Source organism: Manis pentadactyla, chromosome 13 (genome assembly GCF_030020395.1).
Source record: "Manis pentadactyla isolate mManPen7 chromosome 13, mManPen7.hap1, whole genome shotgun sequence".
Taxonomy (NCBI): Eukaryota; Metazoa; Chordata; class Mammalia; order Pholidota; family Manidae; genus Manis; species Manis pentadactyla.
This window is the reverse complement of record NC_080031.1, coordinates 96654660-96669076: the sequence shown is the minus strand read 5'-3', so window position 1 is coordinate 96669076 and position 14417 is coordinate 96654660. Positions and strand designations below refer to the sequence as shown.

At 54.8% G+C, this 14417-nt stretch overlaps 1 long non-coding RNA gene across 1 annotated transcript in view; it reads right to left on the bottom strand.

Annotated features, from left to right (window-relative positions):
* Positions 1 to 755: 755 nt before the first annotated feature.
* LOC130680415 (uncharacterized) overlaps positions 756 to 14417 on the bottom strand; it is a 93604-nt gene continuing 79942 nt past the window's right edge. Inside the window, exon 3 of the long non-coding RNA XR_008993415.1 lies at positions 756 to 1001. This is a non-coding gene — a long non-coding RNA (uncharacterized LOC130680415). The remainder of the gene's footprint in view (positions 1002 to 14417) is intronic.

Below are 14417 nucleotides of genomic sequence, written 5' to 3'. Positions count from 1 at the left end.
CTTTCCATCGTTCCAGTCTGAGTGGTGTCTGTCACCCTTCCCTTTAATGCAGGAACTAAAAAGGGTCCAGGAAGTGACAAATGTGTCGTGGTAGGGCCAATTACTCATGCTTATAACAAGTCCGTGCCGGGGCCCGGAGTCACCCAGATGGTAGAGGGGATTTATGGCCCAAACCTGATTTCCCAGACTCCAGTGAAGGCAGGAACAGAGAGAGACAGAACCTGACAGAGCTCTCTTCCAGGTCTCGCTGGGAGCCAGTGTATTTTTGGAGGGCTTTGGCCTCGCCTGCTTGCTCTACTTTATTGCTGGCAGAGAGACGGGAAATTTATTACTTTACAAATCATACCATTCACAGCATAAATGAACTGTCTGGCTGCGGCACGCTCGAGCCCAGATGATTTGCGAAATGTCTAATGGTAAGCGGAGTTATGCTATCTGCTTACGGCCTCCGAGACAAAAGCCAACCGTAACGCAGAGCATCTGCACAGTGTAACTCGAGGCCAGCAAATTGGCTGCGACTCATAAATGTTGGCTCAGCAGCATTACATAACTCGGTGCGCTGTGCCGGGGACTCAGAGCAACCCAGGGCAGCCCCTGGGCCCAGCGATCCGGCCCTGACGGGGCTGCGGATGACAAGCAGGGCACCCCGGGGGCTCAGGGCCTGAGGTCAGGGCCGGGCCGAGCTGCACTCCACAGCCTGGCCAGTCCTGAGGCCTGCTAGCAATCAAGAGGAGGGGTGGGTTCTGGGGCCTGCCTGGAAAGGGGTGCTTGCTACGGCCCTTCTGCTCCAAATTCCTCAAACCCTGACTGGGAGGATGGTCTTCAAATCACTGCAGGCCCGACATGTACACAGGAAGCAGACAGTGCCCACAGCCCACAGGGTGGGCTACCCCCTGCTGGGTGGCCCACCTGACAAACAGAGAAAACCAATCACAAGATCACAGGTTCAGCTCCAGGCCTGGGATGTGGGCATCACTAGGAGAGGGCTGAGGGCACACCACCTAGAGGAAACCGGCAAGTCACTTGGTTGCTTTGAGCTGCAGTCTTACGCAGTGGTGATACCAGGCTTCAAACCTGGGCTGCTTAGGTTTTGCTCTCGCGTATCTAGACTTAGCATGGCACCCGATGATCATTATTTGCACAAAGCCCTCAAAACAACCTATGAGGTTTGGATATCATCCTCTTCATTTTACAGGTAGGCAAACTAGGGCTCTGAAGAGTCATGTCCCTTGACCAAGCTCACACACAGTGAGGGACAGAGCCAGGATTCAAGCTCAGGATCCTCTGGTTCTGAAGCTTGTTTTTCCCATGGCACCTGCCTCCCAGGATCGAAGGTACCATTTTATGGCCTCCCACCACTTCAAATTGTGCTGTTTGGGACAACACCATTGGGCACTCAAGCAATGAGTATTTTCTACATGTCCAGTAATGGGTTAGTAAAAGGCTGCAGAAATGAGGGGTCCGTGCCTGGCCCCTGGGAGCTCACAGTTTGATTACTGTCAGGTAAACAAGAGGCATAGGGCAGATACTCTAAGAAGGTCCAGAAAGATGGGGTGTCAGAGAAAGCTTCTGTACCAAGGGGTCTTCAAGGCATTCAAGCTGTGCTGTCACCCAGGACGAGCAGCAGAGACCTTGCTTCAAACAAATTGGTGCCCACCTGTGGCTTGGGGACTTGAGTGACCTTCACAGGGCAGGAGAGACCCAACAGTGCTGACCCATTCGCAGATGGGCCAAAGGGCCCTGCCTGCACGCAGAGACAGCCCTAAGGTCAGACTTAGAACGTAGCACTGGGAAAAAGTAAGATACTATTGTCGACCTGGTGAAGTCTAGCTAAAAAACAAAAACAAAAACAGAAACTCTTCCCTGTACAGTTTATTTAAAAACAGGGAACAGTATTTTAAAATATTTTGGTCTTCAAAAATAACAAAGCTGCCTTGTTTCCATGGAGAATTTTGACTGTGCCACTTGGCATTAAAAACAAAAGGCTGTTTACTGAATAGTCATCTAAAAATAGCCTAAATTTATTCACAAGTCTTAAAAGACAAATGCTTGGCCCCAATGACATCATTTTCTCACTCATTCACACACCTCATGCATCCATTCACCTACCCACTCATTCAACACTGCTCATGTCTCCAATCCCAGTAAAGGCCCAGCAGAAAGGGTCCTTTGGATTTCCAGTCCCTTCCATGTGACATGCCAAATACAGATCAGGCCGCAAGATCTCTGGAGAAGCTTAAATTCAGTTAATGGACTTTTTATAGCATGTAAATGTCACCTTCAGTAAAGAAACCTATTAGCCGCATAAATAGTACACACATATCCATGTGGAGCCCAGGGTGCAGGCGGGTGAGGGCGCCCACTGTTAGCACCTACGTCCCCACCAGGATGAATGTTTTCTACCATTCCGACCAGGGACATTGGCGTGTCTCCATCAGAAACGCTTTGGCACGTAGCTAATACGCTGTATGACAGCTGCTCAGGAGAGGGAACAGCAGTATTCACGCTGGGTCTGATCTTTCAAGAGAACCCCTTAAAGCCAGGAAACTTGGCTCTGACCCAGCCAGGAAGCCCCAAAGGAAACACGTCAGTCACAGGCCTCGGCCACTTTGAGCCATCATGACCCGCGAAGAAGCACAAAACTGATGGGGGATCTTTACCCCCAAGGCGCACATTCCAGGAAGCTCACATGGCTCCCCAGGTCCCAGAGGGGCTCTTTTGAAAGAACAAGAAGAAGGCAGCAAAACATGCTCCTGGACCCGGGTCTAAGTGCTCTTCCAAGCCATGTGCCAACCCAGCAGAAGGGAGCACAGTGAGTCCTCTCTTGGCACACACACACACAGCCTCTGTGTCCTCGGCTTGCACACCCTTTCCTGGGCAACGACCTCCCTGGGGTGTGCCTATGGCGGCAGCTGCCACCAGGAGAGTAACCAGGGAGGACGGAGGCTCTGAGGACACCTCTGTGTTCCTTGGGTGAAACAAAGCGAGGCCAGTTGCTCATGGCTCTCACCATAGTTGAAGACACAAGAAATTGGTTGAACTAAAGTTCCAGGAAGCAGTGGGTCTTCCCACACGGCATCCAGGGGCCCCTTGGGGGATCTAATAAAGGTATGGACCCTCTGCCCAGAAAAGCTCACCCAACACCTTGTACCCAATGTCACAGGGGAGCTCAGCTCAAGAGATTCCGTTATGAAAGTTCTCCAACACAAGAAGACCAGGACAGCCAAGGGATCCCCAGCCAACGATTACTTTCCCAGCACCTGATGCTCTGAGAGCCCAGGAAGGAGCACTCCCTGGGGCCATGAGAAAGCCCAGGACTCCCTCTGTGCCCCCTCTGGAGTCTCTGACCTCAATATGCAAATTGAAAATGAAGACGCCAGCTTGTTGATATCCAGTGGGGTGCCCTTCCTAACTCTCAGGTTCCTGCCTGCTCATGGAGACCATGACTGTCGCCCAGCTCTCCTGGTGGACATGCTTCTGCTAGGATCGTGTCCCAGAAGATTCTGCCCCAGCACACAGAGACGCCCTGCCCTGTACTGATCATGATGTGCCCAGCCCCACCCCTGGCCCACTGACAGCCCTGTGCTGTATTATCTGGCTCCCACCTGCCTTGAGGGAACAATCCATAGCCAACCTGCTTCCCTACCCTGGAACTTGGAGTGGGGACGTCGCAAGGCAGCTGCAACACAGCAGCAGGTACAGGTGAGAAGGATGACATTTTCCAAAGCTGACAGCCTCCAGCTCTCCCTCACTTCAGGAGACAGAAGCCATCAGGGAGAGAGAGGCCAGCCTAGGGGGAGAGCTGAGCCCCCATCCCCTACCCATGGAGCCTGCAGCCCCCATGACCCAGAACCTACCTCCTACAGCCTGAGCTGAGCTAGGAGCTTGCTGTTGGGTCACAGGTGCACATTCCAAATGTCTCTCCACTGACTGATGTCCTGGAACCCCCAACGGTCACCAGCAGGGAAGGAAGTGGGCTGAGCATAGGCAACCCACGCTGTAGGGAGAGGTCTCTGGGATCTGTCCCCACATGGTAACCCTCTGCGGAACTTCGGAACTACAGCATCCTGATCCCACCTGGCGATGACTGATTGGGTAGATCTGGAATGGGGCTGTGCATCTGCACTGTCACCAAGCTCCCCAGGCGATCAGGATGCTGGACCAGGTTTAGGAACCACTAGTTTGGGGCACATACCCATTGCCTCACAAAAATAGAATCCCCAGTATCCCGAAGGCAGAGGTGGGGTTTGGGAAGCAATGGTGTCTGCTGGGAAGTTCCACATCAGACTGGCAAAACCTGTTCTCTTCTCTCTTGGGCCTTCAAATGCCACCTGGCCTCCTCCAGGAAGGCTACCTTCCTTGTATAAACTCCTCCCTGAGCCCCGCCTTCCCCAAACCCTGACACCTGATGTCGCCTATGGTTTCCAACCTGTGCCACAAATGGAGGCCACGTGTCCAGAAATTTCCTGGCCCATTAGGACAGGTCAGTGTTCTCAAAGGTGTGGACCCATCTTTGGGCCTCCACTGAGCTCCTGCTTTAGGCTCAGGCTTGGACGTGGACTGAGTGAGTGGGATGATGGTGAGAGAAGACTCGACTCCTAATTGGCCTTTTGCATCTGTGGTGGCTTCTGTGGCCAGACACCCTGGTGGAGGGAGGTCTTCACAGGCAGAGACAAGACACACGGGACAGCTGAGATGGGGCCCCATGACTGGAACCCAAGATGATTCCAGCAAAACCTTTATACTTCTTCTTAGTAATAGCTTTCAGGAGAGTGGGTATGGGGAGACAGGAGTTGGGGGAGAAGAGGGAGTGGAGAAGAGAGAAACCTTCCTGAAGCACCTTCCAACCCAGGCAGGAGGTCGGCTCCCCCAAAGCCTGGCCTCGGTGCCAACTACTTCCCCGGTCTGCCACAGTTCTGGGCGATCGGGTGCAGCTGGAAGTGTGCAGGCGTGGAGACGGCCCCACCATGCAAAATGTGCATTTGATCAAGGTTGAAAACATGGTGTAACATGAGTTCTCCTGATCTATTGGATTTCTGCAAAAGAGCCCTGAACTCCTCAGTCAAGTTCAACCTCAGGTCTCGGGAAAAATGAGTTTGTTAATTCAAGCAATTCCCCAGTGATTAGTAGTTTATACCACATGCTCAGAAACAGTATGGCCTGAGTCAAGGGAGAAGTTGAATGACTTCCTAGGGGAGGGCCAAGGCCTATCTGCTAACCTTGACAGGCCATGCAGAAGCCCCTGGTCAGCTTCACAGCTCACACACCCACATGGAGCAGCCCCCACTGCTGAGAGAATAGCTGGCTTCCCTACTCTCCGCCCTGCCGGCTGGAGAGCTAGTGTCAGCCGTCACTTGCCTCTGCAAGAAGCCTGTGCCTCCAGCAGGCATGGGGCCCACTGGGACTGTGACCCCCCCACCAAGCCAACGCAGGGAACTAGTGGCTCATCAGTGTGGATATAAGGCATGCCTGGCCCACTTGGGGGTCAGCCTCAGGCACAAAACTGTGCAGAGGATCCTTTTAAGAGAAGATTCACTACTCCAGGAGGCCTCCAAGCCACCTGGTAAATTCCATCCCCGTGTGCAGTGAGTATTTACTGGGCATCCATTACCTGCCAGTTTCCCTACTCTAACCCAGAGTATACCTCCCAAGGGTGGGCCTGGGAGACTGTGCAGAGGATGACAGGGACAGAACAGCAGTCAACACACATCAACAGCACCCTTCTAGGCCCTTCACAGGGATTAACCATTTATACCTCACAACAACCCTTGAGGCAGGCACGGACCAGGAAGCCAAGGCTGGAGGTCAGTAATTTGCCCAAGGTCACCCACGGGCCTGCAGCAGTGTGGGCATCTGGGCCCAGTCCGGCTCCAGCGCCTTAGCCCTTGACTGCCACCCGATCATCAGACTCATCATTACTGTAGCCGAAGCATTCACGTTCCCTGCTTACCTGCCACATTCAGGTACAACCTAGCACCCAGGAGGTGGTCTCCTTAGGGCAAGCCTGGGGTCTGCCTGCATCCGGGGCCACAACCTCTGGCTCCCATGCTCTGCCTCAGTGGACCTCAGACCAGACACTCAGCCTCTCAGCTCCTGCCTCCCATGCTTCAAAATGGAATTAGCAATAACCCATAGGGCTCTTGTGGCAATTTCAGCAATAATGGATATTATTAAAGTACTCAGCACTTTGCAGAATCTACAATAACTGTCTGGTAAAAGTCAGCTATTCTTTAATAATTATGATTATTAAAAACATAGTTAAACTGCGAAATGACACTGTATATAAGCCCTGATCACTGATCAAGCCGAAGCCGGGGGAAATACTGACATCCGTAACACTATCATCATTCCATTATTATTATTTCCAACTGGGCCCCCGTTTCACTTTTTAACCTAAAGAAAGCATCTGTACTTTCTCTCTTGATAAACTGCCCAGCTCTCCCCTTTCCGTGCCTCCTCCCCACCCACGACCCCACCACAACCCCGCGCTCGAGCACCCAGGGCCGCCAGGTGTGGGCACCAGACGCTGCCACTACAAACAAGACGAGGAACAAGACACGTCTGCCCCTTTTCAGGAGGTTTAGCATCAGAGCCCCCTGATGAACTTGATACTTTTTTGGCAGAGTGTTCACTTACAGCTTCTTCCAATAAGCCCAGCAAGATGGAAACGTTCGAGCCACATGAGGCAACACCGCTCAGGGCAAAGGGCCCTGATAGGCACCATCAGCGAGGAATGCCAGGAAGGGTGGTCCGTTTCCAGATTCCAAGCCCCAACGAAAGCGGCCACAAAGCTGGGCCTCCTTCCACATCGCATTCTCTACCTCCATGAGTGAGCAGAGTGTGGCATGCCTCGGGTCCGGTCTCTGGATTTTCACAGCAGCCGCTGAGGAAGGGATTGGTCCCCCCTGACAGCTAAGGAACAGGTAGGGACCGGAGAGGGCCACAGAGGTGCCAGGAATGGCTCAGTCCACAGGGCAGAGCTGAGAGAGAGACGTGCCCTCTGCCCCCTGGACTCAGACAAGGGAGGGTGGTGGCAGCCCACACTGCCCGTCTCTGAAGGCTAGGCTGCTCCTTGTGCTGGCTGCGGGGCCAAGAGGTCGCAGCGCTGCCTCGCAGCACTCTGGCCAAGTTTTCCATGAAATCATGCACAGCCAAGAGGAGCTCCACGGTGGTCAGTCTGTAGCTGCAGCCCCCTCCCTGGCTGTGGGAACCTCCAGCTCCCTGGGGCCTGAGCTAAGCGCACTCTCCACACATGCAGGGAAAGGCGCCGATGGCCAGCCCCTGTTCCCAGACAGGGCCTGCCCCTGCCAAGCCCACACGGCGCCCATCGGGGTGTCCACCTCAGACCCAAGCAGCACTCACTGAGGGGCTGAACAGACTCAGAGAGGCCGAGCTCCCCGAGGCACCCGTCGGCCCTGCCTCACCAGGCTCCAGACACCAAAGACCCAGAGCTGCTTCCCCGTAAAAAAAAGACTTTAATTCCAGCTCAGTTGCATGAGCACACGCACCTTTCGCATCCATGGCAGCAGGCCTGAAAAGCAAGCAGCAGTTGAAAGGCAGCTGAACCACTGAGGGCAGAGCTGAGAGAGAGACATGTCCTCTGCCCCCTGGACTGAGGGAGATGGGCCCTTGGCCCCTTCCATCTGCAGAGGGTGGGGGGAGGCGCAAGAAACGGTGACAAGGGCTGACCCAGGCCTCTCCGCCCCTAGGAGAAGCCTGCTCAACACCTGGCCTGGCAGCACAGAGCAATGGACCCCGTTTCCTCCCCACCAAATCCTGCAGGATGACCACTGAAGCTGCGAAAAATCAATTTGCTGCATCTTCTTCTGAGAGCAGAGCCACTGGCTCGGGTGTTTCCCATCAGCCCCCTCCGAGCTTCCAGGCTGCCCAGCAGAGCCCCCTGCCTCCCTTCCCCTTCCTTCGCCCTCAGCGCTCACACTCGCAGCCAGGACTGTGCCGGCGAGAGGAACTGAAGGCCTCCCCCCTGGAAATCAAGCCAGACGTTGGGGCCTCCTTTCCAGTAACACCACCTCGTGATTCTGGAGCCCCAACCATCACCCGCACATACCCGTGCATCGAGACAAGCACAGACTCAGGGAGGCGGGAAGAGGGCCAAAGAGCTGCCGGGCCCGGGGATCTCAGGGCAGACGTGAGTCTCTAGGCGGTCACGTAGGTGCCATGGCTTCTAGCATCAGCCCAACTTCCTGAGTGCTGGCTGCCCGTTGCCCTGGGCCAGGGCTGTGCCACCCCCCCACCCCCCACCCATTTCGGCTTCAGGCCCTGATGCAGGAGGTTCCTGGCTATACCAGCCACATGAACCAGCATGGCCTCCCCAATTCATGGGCAATGTCTGTCACACACATGCACCCACGTTCAGCAAGAGACGCTGCCAACTGGGGGCATCAGAACAATGGCTGTAACTGTCCAGTGGGGCCTGCTGAGCTCTCCGGAGATGATCCCCTCTGTGCCACCTGAACGGGTGCTTGCCTAAAGGCTCGGACCCTCATTCTCCCTCGCAGTTGCTCTCCACAGATTCCAGAATGGCGTTCAGGATGCTCCAGATCAGTGGTTCTCAAGGCGCGGTGCCTGGACCAGGAGGAAAGCATCTTCCGGGAACTTTGATAGAATGCATTCTCAGGCCCCACCCCAGACCCCCTCAATCAGAAATCTGGGGGTGGAGCCCAGCAGTCTGTGTTTTAACAAGCCCTCTAGGTGATTCTGATACATGCTGACGCCTGAGAACCACTGCCCTAGACAGCCACGTTGGGGGGGCAGCAGCTATGGGGCTGGGGTATGGTCAGCTCCTCTGCTATCCCCCAGCCTCTCAGCGAGCAAGCCCACGGGAACACTTCTGCCCCACAGGCTGCTTCTGTCTGGGTCTGGGGTCCTCCTATGCCCCACACCTGCAGGAGGCTGAGAGGCCACCCCACTGCCGGCTACAGGCTCCCAGGCCCAAAACAGCCAGTCTCACCATGTGGTGATGAATATCAAATTACTCTTCACATCATCACTAAAACAATATCATACAATACCCAGTGACCACAGGCTCATCTCAGGGGCCTTTGTTTGGACCGGCTGCTCCCCAAGCCAGAACACTGTTCTCCCCCAGTCGGCATGCTGCACTTAGGCCTCTGAGCAACGTCACCTCTTCAGAGAGGCCTGCCCTCACCATCCTACCTAGGGGTCACTCCTCACTGGCTCTATTCCCTTACCCAGCTATATTTTCTTCATTTCTACCTAAAACTATATTGTATATTTTACTCATTTGTTTGTGGATGGGTTTTTTTTTTGGGAGGGGGGGGTCTATTTCCTTCTCTAGATTATAAACTCCATGAGGGCAGGGATTTCATCTGTTCACTGCCACATCCTTGGTGCCCACAACAATGCCTGTCACACAGTAGGAGCTCAATAAATATGCTGGTAAAGAATGACATATGTTTAGAAACAAAGATCAGAGCTATCCACCTCTCATATTTGTCACTCCTGAACACGGAGAACACCAAGGTAAATTTGGAAATTAGATACAAACAAAACTACCAACAAATGAGATGATATGTTTTGCTGAAGTTAAATTGCCAAGAATGGGTTTAACAGTAGAAAGATGTGGCCCCGGGCCAGTTCTGTTTCTGTATTTTGATTTAATTAATACCAGCGCAGAGAGTGAATGCCTGCAAACAGATGTACGCAAACAAAGTGGCATTAATAACTTCAAAGTTTTGTTTGCAAAGATAACCAGCTTTCATACAAAGCCAAAGCCCTGCACATAAGCCTGCAGCACCCGTTTTAATGAGGGATTACTTCATAACTCCATAGAGCTGTCCTGTTCCCTTGAAGCCACAATAGTCTTACAGTGGTACTAAATTCTGCCTTAAATAAACTCCTAATCTCCTAATCCTAATTCTCGTAATCTCTTCCTCACATATTTTCCAGCACAGTTACTACCAAAGAACTCTCTAGCAAGTTGAAATGTGTCGAGCTGAGATCTGTTTGCCATGTGAATGTGACCCTGGCCACCAGCAAACTGGTGCGCCTGGCCTTTGGCCCAGCCCACTGGCACATGCTCTGTTCTGTCCTCATTTTCTGATCTGTACTAATGCAACCAAATGAAACTCCCCTTATATGGTGGACCACAGCTATATTTGCAGACACGGGCAATCAAATACACTAAAGCCATCATGAAGATATGCAAAGGATTTCTAAAATCATCCGGGTAACACCAGGTTATAAAGTGGGTACCAAGATAATATAGATAAGATCATATGAATTCTGAAGGCTGTTCGTCAAAATGGAAATGCAGACCTTTGAGAAGTGAGAAACAGGTCCAGAGCCACTGATCTCTTTGCCCGTTCAAGGGCCTGGGCACTTGTCACCAGGCCTGTCCAGGAAGCACAGCAGAGCAGTGATCTGCTGGATTCCAGCACATGGACCAAGGATGATCTTACCAGCCGAAAATGCAACTACCCAGCCACGAGGGAACTCTGCGAGTTCTAATCCCCGCATTGCCCACGTGGAGGTGCGAAGCAGCTCACTGGATTCACACATTTGGAAAAGGTTCCAAAATTTTGGCATCCACAAGGGCTTTCCAGGGATGAAGGCATAAAGGATGCCAAAGGTTTAATTAAATTTTATAGGAGAAAGACTTACACTTGAAAACAGTATAGCCACTCTCTCCAGTTTGGGTTTTGCTCCTCCTGCTATGAGCAGGATTTGAGCAAGAGGGCTGTGGTTCTGTTTCACGGGATCCTCCGATGCCTGGGCTGCACAGCAGTGCGGCTGCCTGCAGGGGGAGTCCTTCTGCAATGGGGCCAGGGCCTGGCTCCCTGCCGAAATGCTCATTCTGAGGTCAGACAGCAGGTTCAGCTGGCCAGCAGGTCACCTTATCTAACCTCCTGCGTGTACGCAGGCCCCAGCACGACCGTGAGACCTGGAGGAGTCTCCTAAGACAGCTTCCCAGGGGCATCAGCCTGGAGCAAAAACAGCTCATTCTCATTCATGCCGTCCATCACCCCTCTTCTCTCCAGATGCTGAGGATGCCCTTCAGAGCAGGAACTGTCCAGGGAGGAAAAACCCTTCTCCAATTGCTGGAGGAAGCAGTGACACAGGCCCTCTCCCAGGCCCCGGCTAGAGACAGCAGCGCAGACTGTTGTCCATGCGAACTGAGAGGGGTCTTTCGTACAGACCTCCAAGCACACATGAATGGCCTCTCCCCTGGCAAATGCAGCACCCCGCATGGGCAGTCTCCAGGAGAAGGAGGGTGTGCCCTGTTTGCCGAGGGAGTCATCTCTACTCACTGGTCGGGTGTGAGGATGAAGCCAGGAACTGACAGAGACAAAGGCCAGGCAGCTCCCCCAAGCAGAGGGCAGGCCAGGGTGCGGCATGGGCAGGGAGCAGCAGGCCTGGGACTTGTTCACCAGCCAGTGGCAGCACCACCCACCTCCCAGAGAGGGAGAGCCCCTTCCAGGGACCCCAAGGCTTGGCTGTGCCCACCTAGCCCTCCCCTGACTTCAGGGAGGCCTCTGTGCTGTTCCATGTTGCCAGTGGCCTCCAGCAGGACCCAACTTTCAGCTCAAGTACCCCAGAAAGGCGTTTGGGGTCCCAAGATGAGGAGGGACCTGTCCATACCCCCAACAAACCAAGCCACTCTGTCAGTGGGAGAGAATCTAGGGCCCTAGAAACTAGGGAGAGAAACATATTTCAGTTGATGGCTACATTCTTTTCCTATCTCTTTACTAAGAAGGCATTCTCTGGGAAAAGTTGACAATTACTGTCATTAAAGCAAGGCGGATTTAGAAGTGACAAGCGTAAGCAGCCTGGTCAGGCCACCCACTCCCTGGAAAATCTTCCCCACCAGCTCCCCCAGCCAGGAGGCTGAGGGGGGGATGGCCCTGGGCCGAGCCCGTGATGGAGGGCAAGGCATCTTGGGTTGTGACCCCCCCACCATGACCCCAGGGGGTAAAAAGAGCAGGTTTTCCTGCCTCATTCAAGTCATGGGACACAGTGAGAGGTGAACAGGCACCTGGGCAGGGAGGGGCCTGGCAGGCATCCCACCTTGACCCGAGGGCACCTCAGAGAGGTGTGACGAAAGGACTTGGAAGGCAGTGTGTCAGGGAAGATTCTAGAGGTGGGTGTTGGACTGGACCTTCAGCAGGAATCATCACGCATGTAAGGGTCAGTTGCCTCCTTTCTGCCTGGTTTCCCAGCACTTTCTAAGTACCCAGCAGGTGCCCCACTAGGCCTTCTGCACACATTCAGTCCTCACAACGTCAGCAAGCATACCTCACTCCCAAGCAGCAGAAGAAGTAACTGAGGCTCAGGGGTGGGGGTCTTGGTGTGCTTAATAACTTAGTAATGTGACAGCTCACTAAGTACCTTGCCCGTGGAGCCAGGCAGCACGTGTCAGCCTGCTCTGGGCAGCCACTCTGTGTTCCTGGGCCCAGACTCTTCTATAAGGGGCTCCAGCAGCAACTCCTCAGACCGTGGGGGCCAACTGAGCCTGGCGGTCCCCTGTGTGGCCACCGCCCTGAGTCAGCCCTCCTCCATGCTTGTGTTAGAGACGGTGCAGCCTCACCCTGGCCTTCCCCTGATCCCCTACACCGTGTAGGCCCACACATGTGCTCCTTCCACTCCTTCCCCACCTTCCTGAAGCACATCTCTAGTAATCAGCACCTATCTGCTCCAAAACTATCTATGGCTCCCTATTTTCACAGACCGAAGTCCAGGCAGGCCACTCAATGAAGGCCTTGTGTGATTAGGCAGCAACCTCTCCTCTGCAGACATCATTTTGGGGACTCTGTCCTACACATACACTATCTCCCACCCAGATGGGACTGCCCCCTGAAGGCCCTGCTTGGCCTGCCTCTAGGTCCCCAAGACTTCAGACATGTGCAAACCCGAGGCTGCTGCCCAGAGCTGACGAGTGTGCTGCAAAGCATTAGCGGAGCTCCTCAGCCGGGGGGAGGCCTGCGCGCTGGTCAGGCAGCCACAGAGGCAGCAGTGGGTGTGGGAGGGACTCGGTGAGGGCACCAGCAGGGAAGCGACCTGGGCAGAGGGCTCTCCACTGCTGTGGCTCCCAGAGGACTCTGCACAGCCTCCTCCTGCCCTGGTGGGACGCCCCTGCCGTGTTAGCCTTGGCCTCCCTTGACAACTCCCTGAGGGGCCGGGCACTGCTGAGTCATCCCTCTCCCAGGAAGCTCGCAGCCCTCATGGTTCTGCACAAAGGCGTACAAGCACCACCACGGCCACACAGCTCTTGTGCAACCTGGCGCTGGCCTGCTGGCGCAAACCAGGGGATTTCTCTGCAGCCGCACCCAGGGCGGGTATCGGTGTACATGCACCCCGCACTTAGAGAATGGTGGCCTGGTGCCCCTCAGCCCTGGAGAGGCCTCTTTTGGTCTCCAAGTGTGCTGCTGGGTTCAGGGATTCTGGGGAACAAGTGCCACGGCCATCCTGGCCCAACTCGGGCCTCTTCCAACAGTAAACCGACCTCTCAGCAAGGCCGCTTTCCTCAGCTCGGTCCCTGTGGCACATCCCACCGAGCTGCCCGAAGCCACTGGGGAGCTGGAGGCGGGGACCTGGAGGCAGGGCCCGCCAGGTGCCTCGCGGGGGCTCAGGGTGACTCTGGGAAAGGCCTTGTTCCTCTCTGGCTACTCTTTCTTCACACATAAACTGGGATTAGATTGGTGATTGCCCAGCTTTGTTCCAGAAAGCCCTGTGGCCACACTGGGAAGCTGAGAGTCTATCAGAGCCGAGCCCTCCTGCGCCTGGTGAAGAACCCTGGGCAAGTGTTTCCCCTTCACAAGACAGAAATTGGCTCCGTCCTTTCTTCCCGTCAGATACGGGCTTCTTAGGTGCTACAGAATGAGGGAACTGGGTCAGAGGTCAGTGGCCCTCTGCCCTGAGCAGGTCAGGCCAGAGTGAGAGAGGAGGGCAGGGCAAGACTGGAAGCCAGCCAGTCAGGGGGGTGGGTGTGGTTGGGGTGCGGGGTGGGGAGGCTCTAACCCCACACACAAGAAGACGCATGATAATGGTTCACCGCTTCAGCCAAGCACCTGGCCTCCAGAAGACAGGCCTGGTGGGATGGCAGACGCAGGATCGGAGCTGGCTTGGGAAGTTGCCGGGCCCAGGCAGGCAGAGGCTGAGCTGGAAGCCCAGCAGGCAGCAGGTCTGGCCCAAGAGCAAGGTGAGGGGGAAAACTCCATGCCCCACCCCGAGGAGGCCCGCCCCGCCCCTCGTCCCTTCCCACTCCAGCACCCAGGCTGGATCAGTCAGGATCCCGTCAGGAGAACGGCCCAGAGCCCACGTCCAGTAAACCACCAGGGTGACCCAGTCCCAGAGTTGGAAGAGCTGAAACGATGAGCGGGGCACAGGGAGGCGGTGCAGACATAAGCATCAGCGAGCAGAAGCCGGCCCCACCCCAG